This window comes from Athene noctua, chromosome Z (genome assembly GCF_965140245.1).
Source record: "Athene noctua chromosome Z, bAthNoc1.hap1.1, whole genome shotgun sequence".
In the NCBI taxonomy this organism is placed as follows: domain Eukaryota; kingdom Metazoa; phylum Chordata; class Aves; order Strigiformes; family Strigidae; genus Athene; species Athene noctua.
In genome coordinates, this window is record NC_134077.1 from 11096335 (window position 1) to 11114140 (window position 17806).

The window sequence follows — 17806 nt, forward strand, 5'->3', positions numbered from 1 at the left end:
CATCAGAGACTGCACTGAACAGGAGACAGACTGGACATGGCTGCTCTTGAGAGCCCCTGCATATGGAAAGAGCACAGGCTGTTTGGGTCACTGTTCCAGTGCTGGTGGGCTCCTGAGGAGAGAAAAGTTTCTCCTTGCATCCAGTAGGAACCTCTTCTTTGAGCTACTGCCCATTGTCACTCATCACCTTGCTATGTGTTGCTGCAAAGAGCCTGGCTCAGTCTTCTCAACAAGTCCCCTGGCCATCTTGGTGGCCTCTGCTGGATTTGCTCCAGTTAATAAACGTGTGTTTTGTCTTGGGGCTCCCAAAACTAGTAGCAATGTCTTGATGTGGTCCAAGTGCTGTGTGAGCTGCTGGCTGTGGTGCTGCTCCCGCAGCCCAGTGTGCTGTTGGCCCTCTTTGCTGCCAGGGCAGGCAGCTAGCTCATGCAGGGCTCGCTGCCTGCCAGGACCCTGCTGGCACAGGGTGGGTGTCCCTGTGCCCAAACCCTGCACCACACCATGGCAGTGGGCTGGAGATTTCACAGTAAGTGGTTTTTTTCAGGCTTCGGTGGATTGTGCCTACAGGAGGGTTGGATTTTCTTTGGGCATATTTGGGGACCAAGACCTGACTTTTTTGGTTCACGCATCCTCTTGATCAGGTGCATGATAGTTGCATGATGGCTTCTGGCTGTGTGCCATTCCCAAGGCTGGGAGAAAGGAGATTTCTCCTCCCCAGGGTGTGCATAATGTGGTCATCCGCATGGCTCCTGCAGAGCGCTTTGAGCATCCCTTGCTCTCCGCTTGGTTTTAGTCTGTCTTGAGGGTGCTGCTTGGCTTCACTCATATATTCTTCTGATGAGTGGGCAAGACAGGAAGCAAGTACCTTTGTTACAAAACCACATATGGGCTTTCAATGGGCGAGTACACTTCCCCAAGCTATCTGTCTAGTGAATACACTTTCCACTGTTTGTTTATATTCACAGGAGTGTTACTTAGCTGCTCAGGTGAGCCATAGATGTCAAGAAAGATGTCAGTGTCAGGAGAAGGCTTTAATGCAAGGCTTCCTGCTGTTCTGTGTATTGGTTGGTAGATGAGACCCCAATGCGCTGAGGACTGTAGGTGTGGGAGAGAGACTGTCTGCTGGGTCTGGCACGGGAGCTGTGGCTCAGATGAGAGGCAGCAGTGGTGCTGGAGGTGACTTTTTACAGCTGGCTCAAGATGCCAAGCTGCAGCATGACCGAGATGATTTTTAGTAAATGAGGGTTCTGATGTAGGCGAGCAGTGTTTTCCAATTAAAAGAAATAACCATCAGCAAGCAAGAGGAACTGTACTCCCTCTGGAACTACTTCAGATGGTATCATGGCTGCTGTGGGTCTCATGGCTCCTGGAGGACCACAGTGGTGGCCCAAAGCTCTGCACAGTAGAGTTGGGGATCGCAGAGCCACAGATGGGAGCTGCGTTTGCCTGGGGTGGGAGCTGTCCCACTGAGTCCTGGCTCTGAGCCATGGGGAACTGTTGCCAGCCCAGAGGTGGGCATTTGGCTGTCTAAAGTGGAGATCTGCTGCATCAGATGAAGGGGGAAAAAGTGCAGACCTGCCTCCTCATGGTCCCTCTTAATGCCCAAGGGGAGTGGGTGCTCGTGGGGATCTGCTGGAGGAACTGTTCAGCTGTGATGGAGATGGGCAGGATCCCACATCTGGGAAGGAAAAGGAACAAGGTGTGCATCTGCACACACCTGTATCCCTTCCATGGTCATGATGCTCCCAGGGTCATGTTTGCTCACCACCAGCAAGGATGTTCATAGGGGAGAGAGACTGCAGCTCTGATGGCACCCCTTAACAATGTTTATTGTAGCATTTTTCCCTTTAGGATGACTCTTTTTAAGCTCTGGATGGCTCTAGGAAGCCTCCACGGAGGCCCCGGGGCAATTTACAGCACACATCAGCCCCTCGACATTCATTACAGCCCCCAATGAGGACAGCTCAGTGCTGCCCTTCAGTAAGATCACATATTACCACCTCTTTTTTTCTTCCTCTTGCCCTAAATTGTTGTACTTTACATCGAAAAGGAGGGGCACGCACATGGGGGCCAGCACAATTTATGGATCAGAGATTTATATGCCGCTGCGACACTGTATTTTTTCCCCACAGTGACATTTTATTGCCACAAATTACCAAACAGGCAAGGTTATGCGAGTGACAGCAGGCAGAGCTGTAAAGGACAGGAACAAACGGCAGCAGGAAAAGTATCCAGAGGAGAGGGGGAGGTCGGGCACCAGAAATAAAACAAGGTGGGACGAGGGTCAGAAATCAGCTTGCTTTGCTGCAGGATGTGTGGGTGACGCCTGGGAATCAGTGTGCCATCCCTGGTGCATGGACATGCCGTGAGGTCAGGAGGACAGCTGATGGTCTGAGTCTGGATGCTGCAAATACTTGATTTTTTTTTTTTTCCTCTCCCCCCACAAAGTTGTTAGGTGCTTCTGCAGGCTTGTTTTTGCTGGGGGAATCACAGGTTTTAAGTTGCTGAAGGTTTTTTTACCTGTATGCTCTGTGGTGTCAGCAGGGAGAAGCATCCTTAGAAAGTGAGACACTATCATCCTTCTAAGCACCCTTCATCCCTATCAATATTAAGCCTATGGTAGGAGTGCCCAAGGAGGTGGTGGTGTCCCTGTGCTTGCCTCTGTCCCAGCAATCAGTAAAGCCATGAAGTGACCTGTACCATACAGAGCAGACAGATCCAGCTCACAAGAGGTGGGAAGCAGCAGGCTCTCATCTTGGGCTGGCTGAGGTCTTGTCATCCCAACCATGGCACCAGCGGTATTGGAGTTGAGGCCGCTCTGGAGAGATCCCAGGAGCATTGTGACTCCCACGAGAAAGTTATTTGCAGTCTTGTTTTCTCGGCTTGGTTTTCAGCACTCTACCGATGTGCTGCAGGGACGGCCGGGTTGTCTTCTGACTTCACTTGGACATCAGGCTTGGATCTGGAGGCTGAAGGCCAGTGGCATCAATTTTTCTGCCCCCTTGGTAGAGGGAGGGAGGTGCTGGTGGGGGTGGGCAGCATTCAGAGGGTTAATAAGTGGTGTTCTGCCTTGCAAATGGTTGCTGCATTTCCTTGCTTTATGCTTTTGTGGGGAGGAAATGTCCCAGACTTGCCCTTTTGTGGGGCAGGATGGTCACTTATGTCAATCTGTATTAATACATTCAATATACATGATCATGCAGGGGGGACAAGCACCAGCCCTTGGACAGAGGGGTGTATGCTTTGCTGCCGAGTGTCTGCAGCAGCCCTGCTGCGACATGCTTCAGCTTTGGTTGAGTGACTCCGTCTGTGCCCACTCGCCCAAGTTAGATCAGCTTAACTTCAAACAAATGTAAAAACTGAAAGGCTCAAGATCGGTGGAGGTATTAAGACTGCCTTTGAGCTGGAGATGCTACTCAAGCTGCCAGGGAGCTGTCACTCTATTGTTCTTGCAACAAAACTTTACCAGAGGAGCTGAGAGATACAGAGGCTCTGGTGCCACAGCCAAAATTGCATTTAACTAGCGAAAATGTGCTACAGCCGTGGGACTCACTACACCAGCCCTAGGGAGAACCAGCACTGCTGTGTGCTGCCCTCCCTTGCAGCAAGATGGAGGGGGTTCAGGTTGCCTTTGCACCACGATGGACCATTGTCCAAGGCAATTTGTTTTGTCTATTCCTGTGCTTGTAAAAGGTAATTTCCCTTGAATCCCAATGTCATAAGCCAGGTATTTAATCTTGCTTGAAGGGAGCATGTCGAACACACGCAGGGCATCACAAACAATAGTAAGCAATCAATAGGCTAAATCCTGAGGTCTCTTACACAGACTTTTCTGGAGTAAAGGTTGACAAAGTGCTGAGTAGTTACTTGAGACTTCAGCCCTGCGCTGAGGGCAGGAGAAGTGATTGACTGATTTATTGATGATGCATTTCACTATGAATCTAGTCTGTCTGTTAGTCACAAATGCTAATTTGAGCATAAATCCTGGGCTGCCATGAGCAGATAGCTTCTCCTACAGCAGAGCTGGGCAAAAAAGACTTCAGATTAATGGCTTATTTGGTGAAAAATAGTTTTGGATCAACGGGAATAGCTTGTGTTTCTGCGTTGTGCTTGGCAAATAGCCTCAGCAGAAGAAAGGGAAAGCCCACTTGTGAAAAAGATCAAGCGCTGGGTTTTGACACGATGTTTAGATCTCCTTTCAAACCAGTTTTAGTTTTTCTTCCACAATCAAAAAGCCAGCCGAGTTTCAGAAGATCCCTCTGAAACCCTTTTTCCTCGCCCTCTGTGCCTGATTTCTGCCGCGAAGCAGCAAAACGTGGCACTTCTTAAACCTGGCGCTGACTCGCTGAAAACCCATACTTCATTTATTTTTAGTTCCCCCAGCGGTGTGAAGACTCACATGTTGGTGGGCATTTGTTCAGTGCTGTTAAGCTGTGGGCTGGGATGTGTAAGGCTGCAGAGGGGCAGCTCCCACACCCCTGGGTTTGCTCATGCACCCTTGGGTTTGCTCCCACACCAGGGGACTGGGCTTTTCCTGCCACAATGGACCCTTGGAAGGCTTGGGGGTGGACAGCAGCCAACGTGCCTCATCCCCCATGCACGGTTAGGCAAAGCATTAGCTGTTCCTGCAGCAAAAGAGTGAGCAAGCCCTTTGGAGGTGTCCTGTGGAGTAACCTTCACCCCAAAGCCTCAGCAGCTGGGACATGGCTTGCTTGCCCCTCTGTTCTTGAATCATCATCCATCTTTTGATCCCTTAAACTGAGTATTTTGTTATTAATTCAGGAATAAAACCATGGTACTCTGTCACCTCCATGGCTCTTTCTTTTCCCTGTAGTTTTGATTCTTCTTTCTTTTGAGCCTGGCTGCTGCTGGCTACCTCTGCTGCGGCTCCCAAAGCCTATGCTTCCTGTTGCAGCGCGTGGATATGCCCGTGATAGGTGCCGTAGGAAACCGCTCAGACAGATTTGTGCATGTGTATATGCCTCTCTAAGTATTTCCCATTAATTAATGGACACTGGAGTCTGTCGTCTGTAACGAGCGCTCACTGGCGGGTGATAAATTGCTTGTATGACAAGATGTCAGTGAAAGCTGGGTGAGCTGTGGCTGTTGGCGCTGGGTTGGGGCGAAAGTCAGTCAGTATCTGGATGGGAAGAGGGATGGTGAAAAGCTCAGTGGCTGATCACAAGATCCCAGAGGTATCCTGCCTGCCCTTGCTATGGGCTCCAGCAAAAGGCAGCAATGCTGCACCAGACCCCACCATTAGCTGGCAAATTAGCCACATTGCTGCTTTTTGATGTGAAAGGAGGAGGAAGGGACTTGCACTGTGGTAGCTACCCCTGCTCCACAGGGATGCTGGCTGGAGTCGGGTGGATACACTTAGGACAACCCCTCCTGACCCACACTGGCTTTTGCTGTCTCCCACACCCCAGAGAAGGCACTGTGTGCCAGAGCCTGGGATCTATGCTGCAGCAGTGCTGTGGCTTCCACCAGATCCCGCTTGGCAGCTGGAGTGCCCTGAGGTGGTACCAGCACCTGCTGGCACTGCTGTGTGAACTGTGGCATGAGGCTTGGCTGGACATCTCCATGTGAGGCGAGTGCTTTTGGTGGCCTTGCTGGGCAGCATTCCTGGAAGCAACTGTGTCTATAGCACCAGCAGCTGGGACCCAAACCACCAGTACATGGTGACTGAGGCACTGTGTTGCAGAGCGATACAAGGCTGGTCTTTATGGATATGGTGGAGCACAGAGCTGAGTGTGATGGATCAGAGTTTCTGGTGTTCACAGCCTGGTCAGTCATAGACCTGTACTGAGCCCAGAGTCTGAGCCCCACGTAGGATACTCATCTCTTCCCTGGGGAAGAAGCACTGGCACCAAAATCTACAGCCTCCAGGGGAGCAGACACAGACTGAGACTGATTCTTCCTGCATTCCAAGTGGGACTAATCCTTGCTGCAGCTTCATGCAAGTTGTGCACTGTAGATCCATCTCCATTTTTGCTGGCACTCTGAAGCTGAGGTTCAGTCACCCGTTGTGCTCATTAGGACTCCAGCAGTCAGAGCAGGAATCCTGCTTGAAAGGGTAGCGTGGGTGCTGGGCACCCTGCAGGGTCCAATGTGCGCTGGGACTTGTCCCTTTTGCCACAATGCAGGGGGAGCAGTCTGCATTTACTGGGGAACTGAATTATCTGCTTCCCTAAGTGGGGAAAATAATAATAATAAAAAAAGTGCCTTCCACTAGGTCATGAGCCATTACCTCGAGGGGCCCTTCATCAGCTGATGAATTCTACTTAATAAAATAAATACTGAGAGAAAATGTAATTGGATTTCATTTATTACCCAGTTCCGCCTAGCAGCCCCAGATTATACAAAAGCAATTAGAGAAAGCTCTCCATTAATAGCTATCTTCAAGCCGCCCAATGGGCTCATTCCATCAAACCTTCTGGCTCGTGTAATTTCCTTTCTTGGAGCTTGCTCCTGGCTGGGGGAGGATGTGGGGTGCGCAGCGCCATTGCCAGCGGCCTGTAAACAAAAGCAGCCCTGTCTCTTAACGCTTGCACAGGCATCTTCCCAAATGCGTGGCTCTGCCAAGGGGTCTCCTGGTTTGGGGCAAGAAGCCAGAGCACCTGGGCAGTTTGGCTGCAGACTAGGGCTTGGTTGTGACTTCCCCTGGGCTGGGAGTATCCTTCCTCTGCTTTGCATTGCCGCGTGGTGAATCTGTCTGTGCTGCTTGGCAGTGAGTACACAAAGTCCCACGGGAGCATTGGGTGTAATGCTGTCCCCCCTGGGATATGGCTAGTTCTCTGGTGCTGATATTTCCCCTAATGTCAGCAAGCTGCATGGCAGCTTCTGTCTCTGCCAGATTGCAGGGACACAGAGTACTTCTGCTTCCTTGCTTTTTTGCTGGGAGCTCAAGGAGGGTCTGGGACAGCTTGCTAAGGTTGGGCAGAGGAGCATGTCTCATAGCATCTCTCTGAAAGTCTTATAGCGACACAGGGAAGCACATTTGCGGCCTGTCACAGGGCAAGGACAGATATCTGGCGTTTGTGCTGTCACTGAGGACAATGTGCAGGTCAATGTGCAGCAAAGTTTTAGCTTGGTATCTTTACTCCTAATCCCTGTTTACGATGGTGGATGAGGAAGAACAATTATGGTGGAGATGCCTTGTGTGGGGAGAGATGCTGATTGATCCTGGTGCATGGTCAGTGAGGAGTGGTCCTAGTGGGCATAGGAAGGGATGTGTAGTGTGTATGTACAGCAGTGAAAGGGTACAGCCCTCTGCCCCACTCTTCCAACCTGTGCACTTGCAGCCCTGGAGGGAGGTTGTCCAGCCATGCTGCCTGCTTTTGGATCAATCTCATTTTTGGTAGGGCCTCTTAAGGACCATCACAGCAGACCCAGGGCTGGAGAGAGAGGATGCATTTTGGAGGTTTGTCCCCTTGCAGTTTGGAGGGGAAGGAAAAGCTTTGGGAGCCAGCATGGCTCTAAACTCCTGCCTGGAGGTGACATCTCAGTTGTCATCACCCTAGGGAGAAGCTAGCACCCTTTCTCAGCTCAGACAACTGAGTCTGTTCCAGCTGACGGTTTGATGGAGTCAGAGTGGTTCAGCAAGGATGTGCCAGCCCTCCTTGTGTGTGGGAACCTGCACTTGGCTTTGGTACCTTTGATCTCCTCTGTTCCAAATGTACTCTGTCCCTTGCTGCCCCTTGCTGTCACCTTTCCTGGCTCACTTTTCATCCCCTCTCTTTCATGCCTCCATTGGCCTTACTGTCCCTGGCACAGGGTGCAGGCAAGGGGAGCAGCATGTCTAGGAAGGAGCTGATGTTTAGATTCTGACAAGAAACAACATAAGGTGTAATGCAACCAGAAAGATGTGGGCAGATGGAGAGGGGCAGCAGGAATATGTGGCTCTTTATCTCTTTGTTACAAGGCTCATGTCTGTGGTCTTCTGTCTGTGCCGCTTGCTGGCAAGGGAGGGATGGCCAGCGAGCAGACATGCATGGGGACAGTTTTGTTTGCAGGCGGCAGGGCTGGTCCTACTAGATTGTGAGGCAGAGAAAAGCAAAAGTGGGAAATTCAGAAAATTAGCAAATTAGGGGAAGTGAGCATGAAAGCAGGAGGATGTGGGAGGCTGATGCAGTGGAAGACCCAAAAGGGATGCTCTCCTTGATGCACCCCTGGGAAATGCCTTGCAAATGTAAGCTGTCTGTTCACACTGGGTGCTGTGGAGAAAGGAGAAGCAAAGGGAGATATTTGAGAGCATGTGAGGGGGGTGTGGCTGATGCTGATGTAACTGCAGAGGCAGGGGATTTGCCTTGGCTGAGATGGAAGGTGGTATGGGGCCACCTTGCTCGGAGACGGAAGAGGTGGAGCATGAGATGGTGAAGCTGCAGGTCCAAGAAGAGGGCTGAGGTGTGGAAGAAGGTGGAGACCTTTCTAGCATGGAGTGAAGGATGTGGAAAGATCAAACATGGGCTATCAGTCTGGCACCTCCCCAAAGCAGCAGCTTGGTTTTGGCCTGGCAGAGAGGAGGGTGTGAGGGGTAACCTTGGGCTCAGCTCTGAGATGACAGGATAAGCTCTGAAAAAAGTAAACCCTTCCTCCGAAGGAGAGAGAAGACCTCAAAACTGTTTTTTCTGAACCAGCCAAATGCAGTGACCACATGAAACCTTCCTTTTTCATCTCATTGTTTATTTTTCACAGGGGGCTTTTATTTATACCCCCTTAACATCCGTGCCGTTAAAGCAGCCTTATTAGGATGCTGCCCTTCACCAAGGAACTCTGCTCTCGAAAGAGCATTAAAGATTCAACAAAGAGCTGAGAATTGGGATTGATCCTAACCTCCCATAAATGGGAGTACCTTCCCCCATTAATCAGCCTTGGTTTTCACTTACAGGATGATGGCCTCAGTGCTACACTTCTTCAGGACTAAAAGCACGTTAAATATTTATCACAGCTGAGTATTCACTTCCCCCTCTATTGCCAACTAAGATCCACTGCTGAAGCCTGCGTCGGCTTGACAAGTTGTATAGTGAGGTGGCATGCCATTAGGAAACCTCTTGTGCCAATGTGCTCCACTCATTTGCTGTGCTAAGCACAGAGAGATGGTGGCATCTCTCATCTTGAAGCATGGTCAGCATGGGACTGTATTATAAAGCCTCTCTGCCAGCATTTGCACTAGTAAATTAATCATGCTTGGGTTTGCTCTCCAGCACAGGCTGAAGCATCCACACTCTTCCACATCTCCTTTCACCTCCAAAATAGGATTATTTAATCCAAACTGCTCCATGGGAGCAACCCCTAGTCTGCGCTGAGGCTTTACCCCATGCCAAGGCCTGTATTAGCAGTTCAACACATGGATGTTCACATTGCAGCGCCTGGAAACTTTTCCCAGCTTATGGCCGAGCACGTGGCTTCCGTGTCATCCTCTCGTGCTGAAAGCATGCCGGCAGCACTCTGCATTTCCCTGGCGTGCTGGGAGAGAGCTTTTATTGCCTTGCGAGGCTTGAAATGACGGCAGAGTATTTAGTGGCCCGGTTGGTCTAAACATATGCAAGTACGTCCTTGGTAATTGTGCCAGGTGTGACATAGCATTTCAGACAGTGGCTACTTTAGGAGCGTCTCTTAGAGCTGCCTTTTTTTTTTTTTTTTCTCTTCGGTCTTGTGCCGGCATTTCTCAAAAGATGTCTCTGACTGAGAGTTGCTGATAAACGTCAGAGGTTGAAAAAGGCATGGGCTGCTCCACGCCAGTGGCGTGGGGTGCTTCTGTGAGCAAGCCTTGAGCCCTCCTCAGCCGCAATGCTCCTGCCCTATTCAGCTGCTAAGGAAAAGCTCCCATGATGCTGGAGGGAGTTTTCTGCAGTGGGCTCAGGGCAGACTCTACTTGGTCAACTCCAGTAGCTTAGATTGAGCTGTTGTTGCTGGGTTAGTGCTTTTTTTTAAAAATACATTTAACTTGCTGGCATCATCATGATGCATCTCCCTGTCTTTGCACCCCCTCACCCCCACTTTGAGTTACTGATGTGCACAGCCTTGTTATAGCCGTTTACACGTACAGACGCACAATGTGTTTCATTATCCTTGTATCAAACTTGTTTTGCTGCTGTCACGCACCAGAAAAGTTAAACACGTCTGATCAAAGGCATGTAAACACAGCTTCAAAACAAATGCCCTCAAGTCCTGCCAAAAGCACAGAGCTGTCTCTGAGCAAACCACGTCTCGTATTCCCCCGCTTGCGCCTCCCGCTCCTTCTCTGAGCGGGTGTGCGGTGCTGCCTGATCTCAGAGTCTCATGGGCTGCTGTTTGTGACGGGGAAGGGTTGACCACTGGTTGAGCAAACCTCGGTGGGATTTTGCACTGAGCGAGGCAGCTGGGGAGGAGAACAGCAGAGCCTCAGCCGCCAGGTGGGAGGGAAAATCCTGATGGGTCTTTGCACATGTGAGATGGCAAACCCCAACGGTCTGTACTTAGCAGTGTGCTGCAGCTCTGGTGGGTTGAGGGAAAGTATGATATGAGTTGGCTGGAAAGAAATGTGCTGAGTGTGCTTTTTCCAGGTCTTCCGTGGTTCTACAGCTGGTGTATTATCCTGATGTGGGAGCTGCAGGACCAGGAGCATGCTCCCAAGGCTGCTGCTCCCTGCACTCCCAGGGCATCGCTCCGCAGTAGGGGCTCAGCTGGAAGAAGGGGCAGCTAGTTGCATCCTTTATTCTTATCTTGCCATAAGCAGGATGAGAGGGGCTGGGCAGAGGGACTGGGGATGACCCCAGACCAGAGCTGCTTCCAGCCCCAGGAGGGCAGGGAAGGGTGAGGTGAGACTCTTGCCCCTGACACAGGGGCCCCCATGTCACTTGATATCCCTGAGTCTGCTAAAAGATGGGGGATGCTCTGTAGTTGCAGTAAAGTTTTCATCTTATTCCCACCTCTCCGAGAGCTAGATGTGCATCTTAAATGGGAATGGAAATCTGTGGGCTTTTGCAGCCTCCGAAGGCAGGTGTTTTCAGAAAACACTAGCTCCTTTCAAATCTGCCAAAAACCTATTCACAACTTGGCTACGGGCATGACCAGCGAATAGTTTGGGAATTCATGAGCTTGTGAACTGACCCGGACTCTGCAAATGAGTTGCCCAAGGTCTTTGCCAAATGCCTTTGAATAATGGACATGTCAGAACCAGATGGGGTTGCAAATGGTGGGTTATTAGTGCCCACTGCCTGTGCCAAGCAGCGCTGTGTGTGTGTGCGAGCATGCAGTGCCAGCAGAACTGCTGTGTGCAGGGCTCATCCCAGGAGCAGGGGCAGGTGAAGCGGCCAGATTGCTGCAGGTAAGATGATCCTGTGGGTCACCTTCAAAGCACCTAATTGTACTAACAGGGGGGATAAACACACAATCATTCCCCCACAGTTGCTGCAGGACAGTCCTGGGCAGGCTGCGAAATGCCCTGCAGGCAGTGGGGACACGGTCAGAGGTTAACGACGGTGTCAGCCTTCATAAATCATCCCTAATGAGACTTGGGAAAATGTTGGGTTGGAGCCGCTGATGCACGGCTGCGCTGAGTTGTCTTTACTTTGGGCTTTTTTCCATGTGGTTTTTAGGGTTATCTGGGTGAAACCTTTGTGAGACTTTCCTACTGCTCTGGGTGGCAGGGGGTCCTGGGCTCTGCCTAGCCCGTGTTCCTGGCAAGGGCTGGCTGATATGCTGCACACTAAGTAAATTTTCCCCCTTTTTGTTCCTAAGGAAGTAGTTCATGCATCCCTAGGGTGCCAGAAGTTGTAGGCTGGAGGGTATTGCCTGGGTCCTTGTGTGGAGAAGCAGCATGCTGCATGCTTGCTGATGCTGGAGTTGGGATGGCTCTGGCTAGATCCTGAGTCACAAAGCCTGGCGGAGCCAGTAATGCCTGTGGGCAGCATCCTGCCCAGTGACAGGACAGCCAAAAAACTGCAGGGACATCCTCTTGAGGTGTCCTCCTAGCCCTTCTCACCAGCATGGGGATTGCATTATGGGGATGCCATCAGGTCCGAATGCTTCGCCTGGGAGAAGCCTGTTCAGGAAGCGGGACCCAAAATAAGAAGTGGCAAGGTGGGAAGAAGAAGCAGAAAGGAGGTTATTGAGGTCTCCACCAAAGGCCACCTCTGAGGCTGGTGATGGTGGGCTGCTCTAGACCGTGTGTGGTCCCTGTGAGAGCTGCCAGTCACCAACCGGGACACTGGGAGGAGTGAAGCAGGGTACAGTGAATATTCCCTCCAATTTATTATTTATAAAGTACTGTCACAGCCCTGGAAGTGTTGGGACTCTCAGAAAAGCTGTAGGAATGTACTAATTAAAGAACACAATGGGAATGTAAATTGGGAAAGCTCCCCAGGGGGAAGCAGCCCTGGGGGGAGCTAATTTGCCAGTCCCCACTCCTCCCCTGCAAGCTGGCTGAGACACTGGAGCAATTAAGGAGGAATTTGAGTGTTAAATATAATCTGGAATTGTGTTTTTGCCTTTTTTTAAATTGGTTTATTTTTCTCTTGGGTAACTGTGTTTCCAATTCTGTAATTGGGACTTTAACCCTCTGCTCTGTTACAATAGGGGTTGTTTTTGGGTTGGTTTTTTTTTTCATGCTTGTTTGGTGTTTAACACAGGTTCAGGTGACTCTGCTAGTGGCAAAGTGGCACACCACCTCCTTGGAAGTGGTAAAGCTGGATAGAGTGGTCCCAAAGACAGCACTGTGGGATCTTTGCAGCCCAGGACAAATTTGGGAGGCTCCCAGAGGGTCACTTTGGGGGCTGCTGTAGCTCCAAACTGGTGCAGTGTAAAAGATGTCACCAAAGCAGGGCTGGCCAGAGCCAATCTGGTAAGAAACAATCCCTCGTTTTGGAGTAAAATATCAGTTGTCAGAGTCATCTCCTAAAACCTATCTTAAGAGTGTGGGGTTTTTGGTTGGTCTTTTTGCCTGCCCATTTCTCTTCTGCATGGTCTGGCTTATGCTTTTGTGCTATTTTGACTCATCTTGAACTCCTCAGAAAAAAACGTGTATTTGGTATCATTTGAACTGTGGCCAGTAGGGTGGACTCAGGGTAGTGGCTGTGATCTATTTGTCTTTTTCTGTAAACTTCTTTGATACAGTCCAGGATGAGAAGACAAACAAGAAGACTGTCACGGATGCAAAGTGAAGCAAAGACATGCTGAAGCTGCAGTGGTCAGCGATGGATGACTGTCAGCTCACGTGCTGCTTGGTGTTGGGTCTGTGTATCAGCTGTGTCCCTTTGGCCAGGTTTGCAGCTAAGCAAAGGGCTTGTGCTCTTGAGTTTCAGGTTTTTTGGTTTCCATCGTCTTGAGAAGACCTTTTAGTGTGCTTTTTATTGAAAGGCGTCCTCAAAGCTTGTAGAAGGGCTTTGAAAAGAGAAACCAGTGTGATTGCAGCTGGGGTTTTGTGTGATGGCTTGGCTGTTGGATTGTTTTAAGGTGGTGCTCCCAGTGGCAGGCAGGAACTAGTGTGTTGCAGGGTCCTCCTTCCTCTCTCATTTATATTTTTCTGATTAACTTGAATATTTATTCTGTTTTTTCAATTGGCACTAGTTGCCTGAGATCCTCAGATGTTGTTAGCTCCTGTTAGCAGGGGTTAGAGGGCTCTCTGAGCTGAGATACAGGAAAATATGATTGATGTAAAATATCATGTGATATGAGCACCCTCAGAGCAGTAGGATTTTGCATGGCTGTGGGGGCTGACTTGCTCTGGATACAGTAGTGCTTTATCATAAAACAGCACCCCTGGTTCTAACCCTGAAAAGCTTGAATTCAGCCTAGCCTGTTGTACAGCACAGGGACATTGGGGAGGGAAGCCCCCATCCGCTCAGTCCGCAGTAGCTGGTGGTTTCTGACGTCACCAGAACAGCCTCCTTCCCCAGGGTCAAGCCATGATACCCCGTGGCCCTTGTTGCTCTAGTTGCTCTGTGACAGCCTGGCGGCTCTTCATCTCCTCTCCCCATCTGGATCCAATAGTTGCATGCGGTGAAGTCACACCAAGCCCAGGAGCTTGGGGAGAGCCCCTTCCCAGCTGGGGCTGGGCAAGCTGCTCCCTGGCAGGGCAGGAGGGTCACCCAGCAGGGATGCCACCATGGTCCACATCTCTCACCACAGTCCTTGTCTCCCACTGGGGAGAAATGGGCCCCGGGGCTTCAGTGGTGTCAGGAGATTTCCGCCAGGATCTGCAGCTCTCTCAGCAGTTTCCCACTAAGCCCGCCTGTATTTATTGCCATTTGTTCTGGTTTATTTTTCCAAAAATAAAAGTTGGTTGAGGTAGTACAAAAGCTTGGGAGGAAACGGCTGAGGGAGCATGGGGGAACAAAGATTTAGAGATTGTGCTGGGTCTTCCCTCCTCCTCCTCCTCACCTCCATCTCCAAAAAATACATGGAATTGTGTGATTAAAAACTCTCCCATCTTTATGTACTGTAGGGCCTACAAGACTCCATCTATTGCTCACGGTAGATAGTCTGGGGAGGCAAAATAGGAGAAAACTAGTATTTTCCTTATATCTGGAGGTGTGGAGGGCAGAGCTGGGAGCAACTTCACCCTTCCTGGGCTCCGCACCTCTGGTGCTGGTGCTGGGAAGCTGCAGTGGAGACAGGAGCATGGCCCATGCCTCCAGAGCCAGCTCCTTCTCTTCCTCTCCTGCCTGCTGCACCCGGTATGGTCTTTAGGGGACCAGGTTGGGACCTGTCAACACCCGGGGTCACAACCAGGTTCCAACATGGTGTTTTCTTGCACGACCTCTGGCCAGCCTGCCCCAGGGCATCTGATTCCCCCCAGATCTGGTGTAGATCATAATCCCTTCCTCCCTCTCTCACCATCTGAAATTAGTTTCCTCTAGATGACAGGGGTCAGGAGTACTCAGGTGCTGACGGATCAGCATGAGCTTTCCTGGATCGGGGCCTCTCATTCCTCCCGCCCATCCAACTGGAGGCAGGATCCCTCCTGAGCTGCAGTGCTGGGGGGATGCTGTGGTGGAGATGAGACCCAAGCAGCACAGTGAAGCCTCTCGCCTGCAGTCGCTGCCACAGCTTTTCTCCTGGCAGAGAAACTCACCTCGATTGCAGGGATAAGTTGAAACTGAGAAGCAACTGCTATGCACTAGGCAGGGTCAGGCTGACGGTGGCTATCGGTGCTTGGTCCTAACCCGAGCCAGCACATTTAATGCGCTGGTCTGTGAGACGGCAGCTTCCCGCTGGGAAGCAGCCCTCAGCCCTCAGCTTTGCTTGTCCCGTCTTTGGGCAAGGGAGAAGGCTTCCTGGAGGCGGGGGGTCTGCGATCTCGGCCGGGGGCCAAGGTAAGTCACCTTCTCTGCGGGGTTGTTTGCACAGCTGCGGGTGGCCGTGCCCGCTCCAAGAACTCCACATTCTTCCTTGTGCCGAATATCCGGGACAGGCATCCCTCCGCGCTCGGCGTGCTTTCATTTCCGTCGGCGAGTTTGGGAAGCTTTGCCGAGCATCTGAGCGCCGAGGGTGACCCTCCATCCCGACGGTGCTGTTTGCCTGGTGGATGGCAGTGTGACAACCAGCTCAGGGCTATGCAAGACCACCGGTGCTCCGTGCCTGCAGAGAAGCAGCTCCGCACGCTTTTGAGTCCACATGCAATTGCTCCCCACTCACTTACACGCTCCGGCATGGTTTGTTGGAGGCTGGGCTGGTCGAGCAGGAGGCTCACTGCCACCTCCAGGCGCTGACAGCCTCCCTGCGCAGAGACTCCGCTGTCACCCAGCGCGTTGTTTTCTTTCTCGCCAGCCCTCCCGCCGACCAGCAAGCCTTGACGGCGTGCGGATTTTATGGTGGTGCCTCCGAGACACTGACAACCTGCTGACATCCGTGGGTTGTGGATTTTTTTTCATTTGCTTGGCTGCCTCCATCACCCCAAAACCCCAGCACCAAGCCCAGCTCCCTGCTAGCAGTTGTGAAATTTTCATTGCTTCTCTCTGTTTTTTCCTGCTTTGCAGAGAGCTTTAACACTGCCCTGTTTGTCCCGAGTCTCTGCAAAGTGGCAAGCCTCACGCAGACAGCGTGCCGGGGCACTGCCCATGCTGGCCCTGGGATTTACTACAGGCAGTTTATTTTCCCAAGGAAGTTAGTTTCCAAGATAGCATCTGTTTTTTATGAGGTCTGATCAAATAAGGTGGTATGTGTATGAGCGGGGGGGTGTGGGGTGTGGTGTTTTTAGGTTTGTACATGTATTTTTAAAGTTTTATAAATAGCAGAGTGATGAGTTGCTTGCTTCTTCCAGAACTGCATCTCTTGTGACCATGGTTTTGCTGAAATTATTGCTGAATCCAGAAAACAAGTTGTTTCTCTGAAACAACAAAGGGCAATATAGATACTCATACCTTGCAACTTATGCATATTAGCAGTGGATGCTGTTATTTTCAACACCAATGCAGAATTACTCCTTTAAGTGCCTCACCTGTAGCATGAGAGGCAGTCAGCTCAGAGGTTATGGGTGAAAACCAGATAGTTTTGCAAGCCACTTGCTGGCCGGTTGACACTCTCCAGCAAATAGTAAGAGAGACATCGTGAATTCTATGGGTCTTGGGCTCAGTTTCCAAATAATTGGCCTGGAATAAAAAAGGTTAGAAGTTTTAATGTGCTTTTTTGAGCAGAGCTGGAAAGTGAAGTTATGTGCAAGTTTCAAATGGGGTCTGGGTTTTCATTGATGTGCAGCGAGTCCTGCATGGGAGAGGACTAGATGGAAGCTTGGTGTGGAACTGCTTCTGCTTGTGTTTGTTTCTTTTAAAGCTTTGATTGAAAGAAAAGAAAAAAGAAATGAAAGCACAGCTCTTGGGTGTTAGCTTTTGGGGGAATTTCTTGGAATAAAATTGGAAGGGGAAAGAGAAATGGCTGAAAAATACCGTAGTGGTAGAAGATGGGACTCTGCTATCTGCAGCCCTTTCATTAATGGGTGATTAATAAGTGATGTGCTAATGGTATGTGGAGACCTGGTTACTTGTGGCTTCCCATCTGTATAGGTTTAAAAGTATCTATACAGCCATCTCGTCTCATTTATATTTTAATGCTCTCACCTCACCTCTTCCTTTTCCCTTTCTTCCTCTGTGTGTATTCCCTTTGCTTTTCCTAGGTTGGCTGTGCCAAACCAGGTGGGCATCATCCCATGGCATGGGGTTGTCTCCTCTGTGGGAAGCTTGGCTGGCAGAGTCCAGCCAGGGAGACCACCAACATGGTGGTGGTCATCTTCTCCAGGTCCCACCACTGCTTCGACCAACCATGCAACCCCCAGGAGTAAAACCATTCCATCAAGACCTGCCCTCCTCTCAGCTTTCAGAGCAGCTTCCCCTTTTCCTCAGCCTTTACAAAGGCATGTCCGCCCCTCTGGATGCAAGCACTTAATCCTCTCTCCCACGGTGACCCCCGCAGAGCCCACCCTGCCGACAAAGATAACACCATGCCGCAGCCACCCCTCGGCACATCCCCGGCTCTGGGATTTGTTTTTCATTTCCTCTTGCTCTCCCCTCTCTCCCTCTGTGAGACATAAGGGTTTGGCAGCAAATCCTGTCCCCCTGTTTGCTTTCCTGCAGAGAACCATTTCATCGGGGTGTTGTGTTAGTGGCTATGGGGGTCTGAACTGAACCCATTGGATGTCTTCTCGGAGAAGACATGAAAAGCAGATCTGTGCGACCTAACGTCCTACCTCCTCACCGCTCCCCTGGGGACTACCACCAGCTTCTGCAGCTCTTTTTTGCTGTTCCGTGTACTTCTGTTTTTCTTGAAAATTTTTAACCTATTCCTTAGAAAGTTGTACAGAAAGGGGAGACGAAATGTTTCCCCTACC

General features: G+C 50.7%; 1 protein-coding gene across 5 annotated transcripts in view; it reads left to right on the top strand.

The window, feature by feature from the left end:
* The window catches only part of CNTFR (ciliary neurotrophic factor receptor), a 208983-nt gene that overhangs the window by 58469 nt on the left and 132708 nt on the right, over positions 1-17806 (top strand). The window contains exon 1 of one of the 5 annotated variants that reach the window (XM_074931796.1): positions 15033-15299. The exons of the other annotated variants lie outside the window; for them this stretch is intronic. The gene's annotated coding sequence lies outside the window, so the exon portion shown is untranslated. Of the gene's footprint in view, positions 1-15032; positions 15300-17806 lie in introns of those variants that run through there. 5 annotated transcript variants of the gene reach the window in all.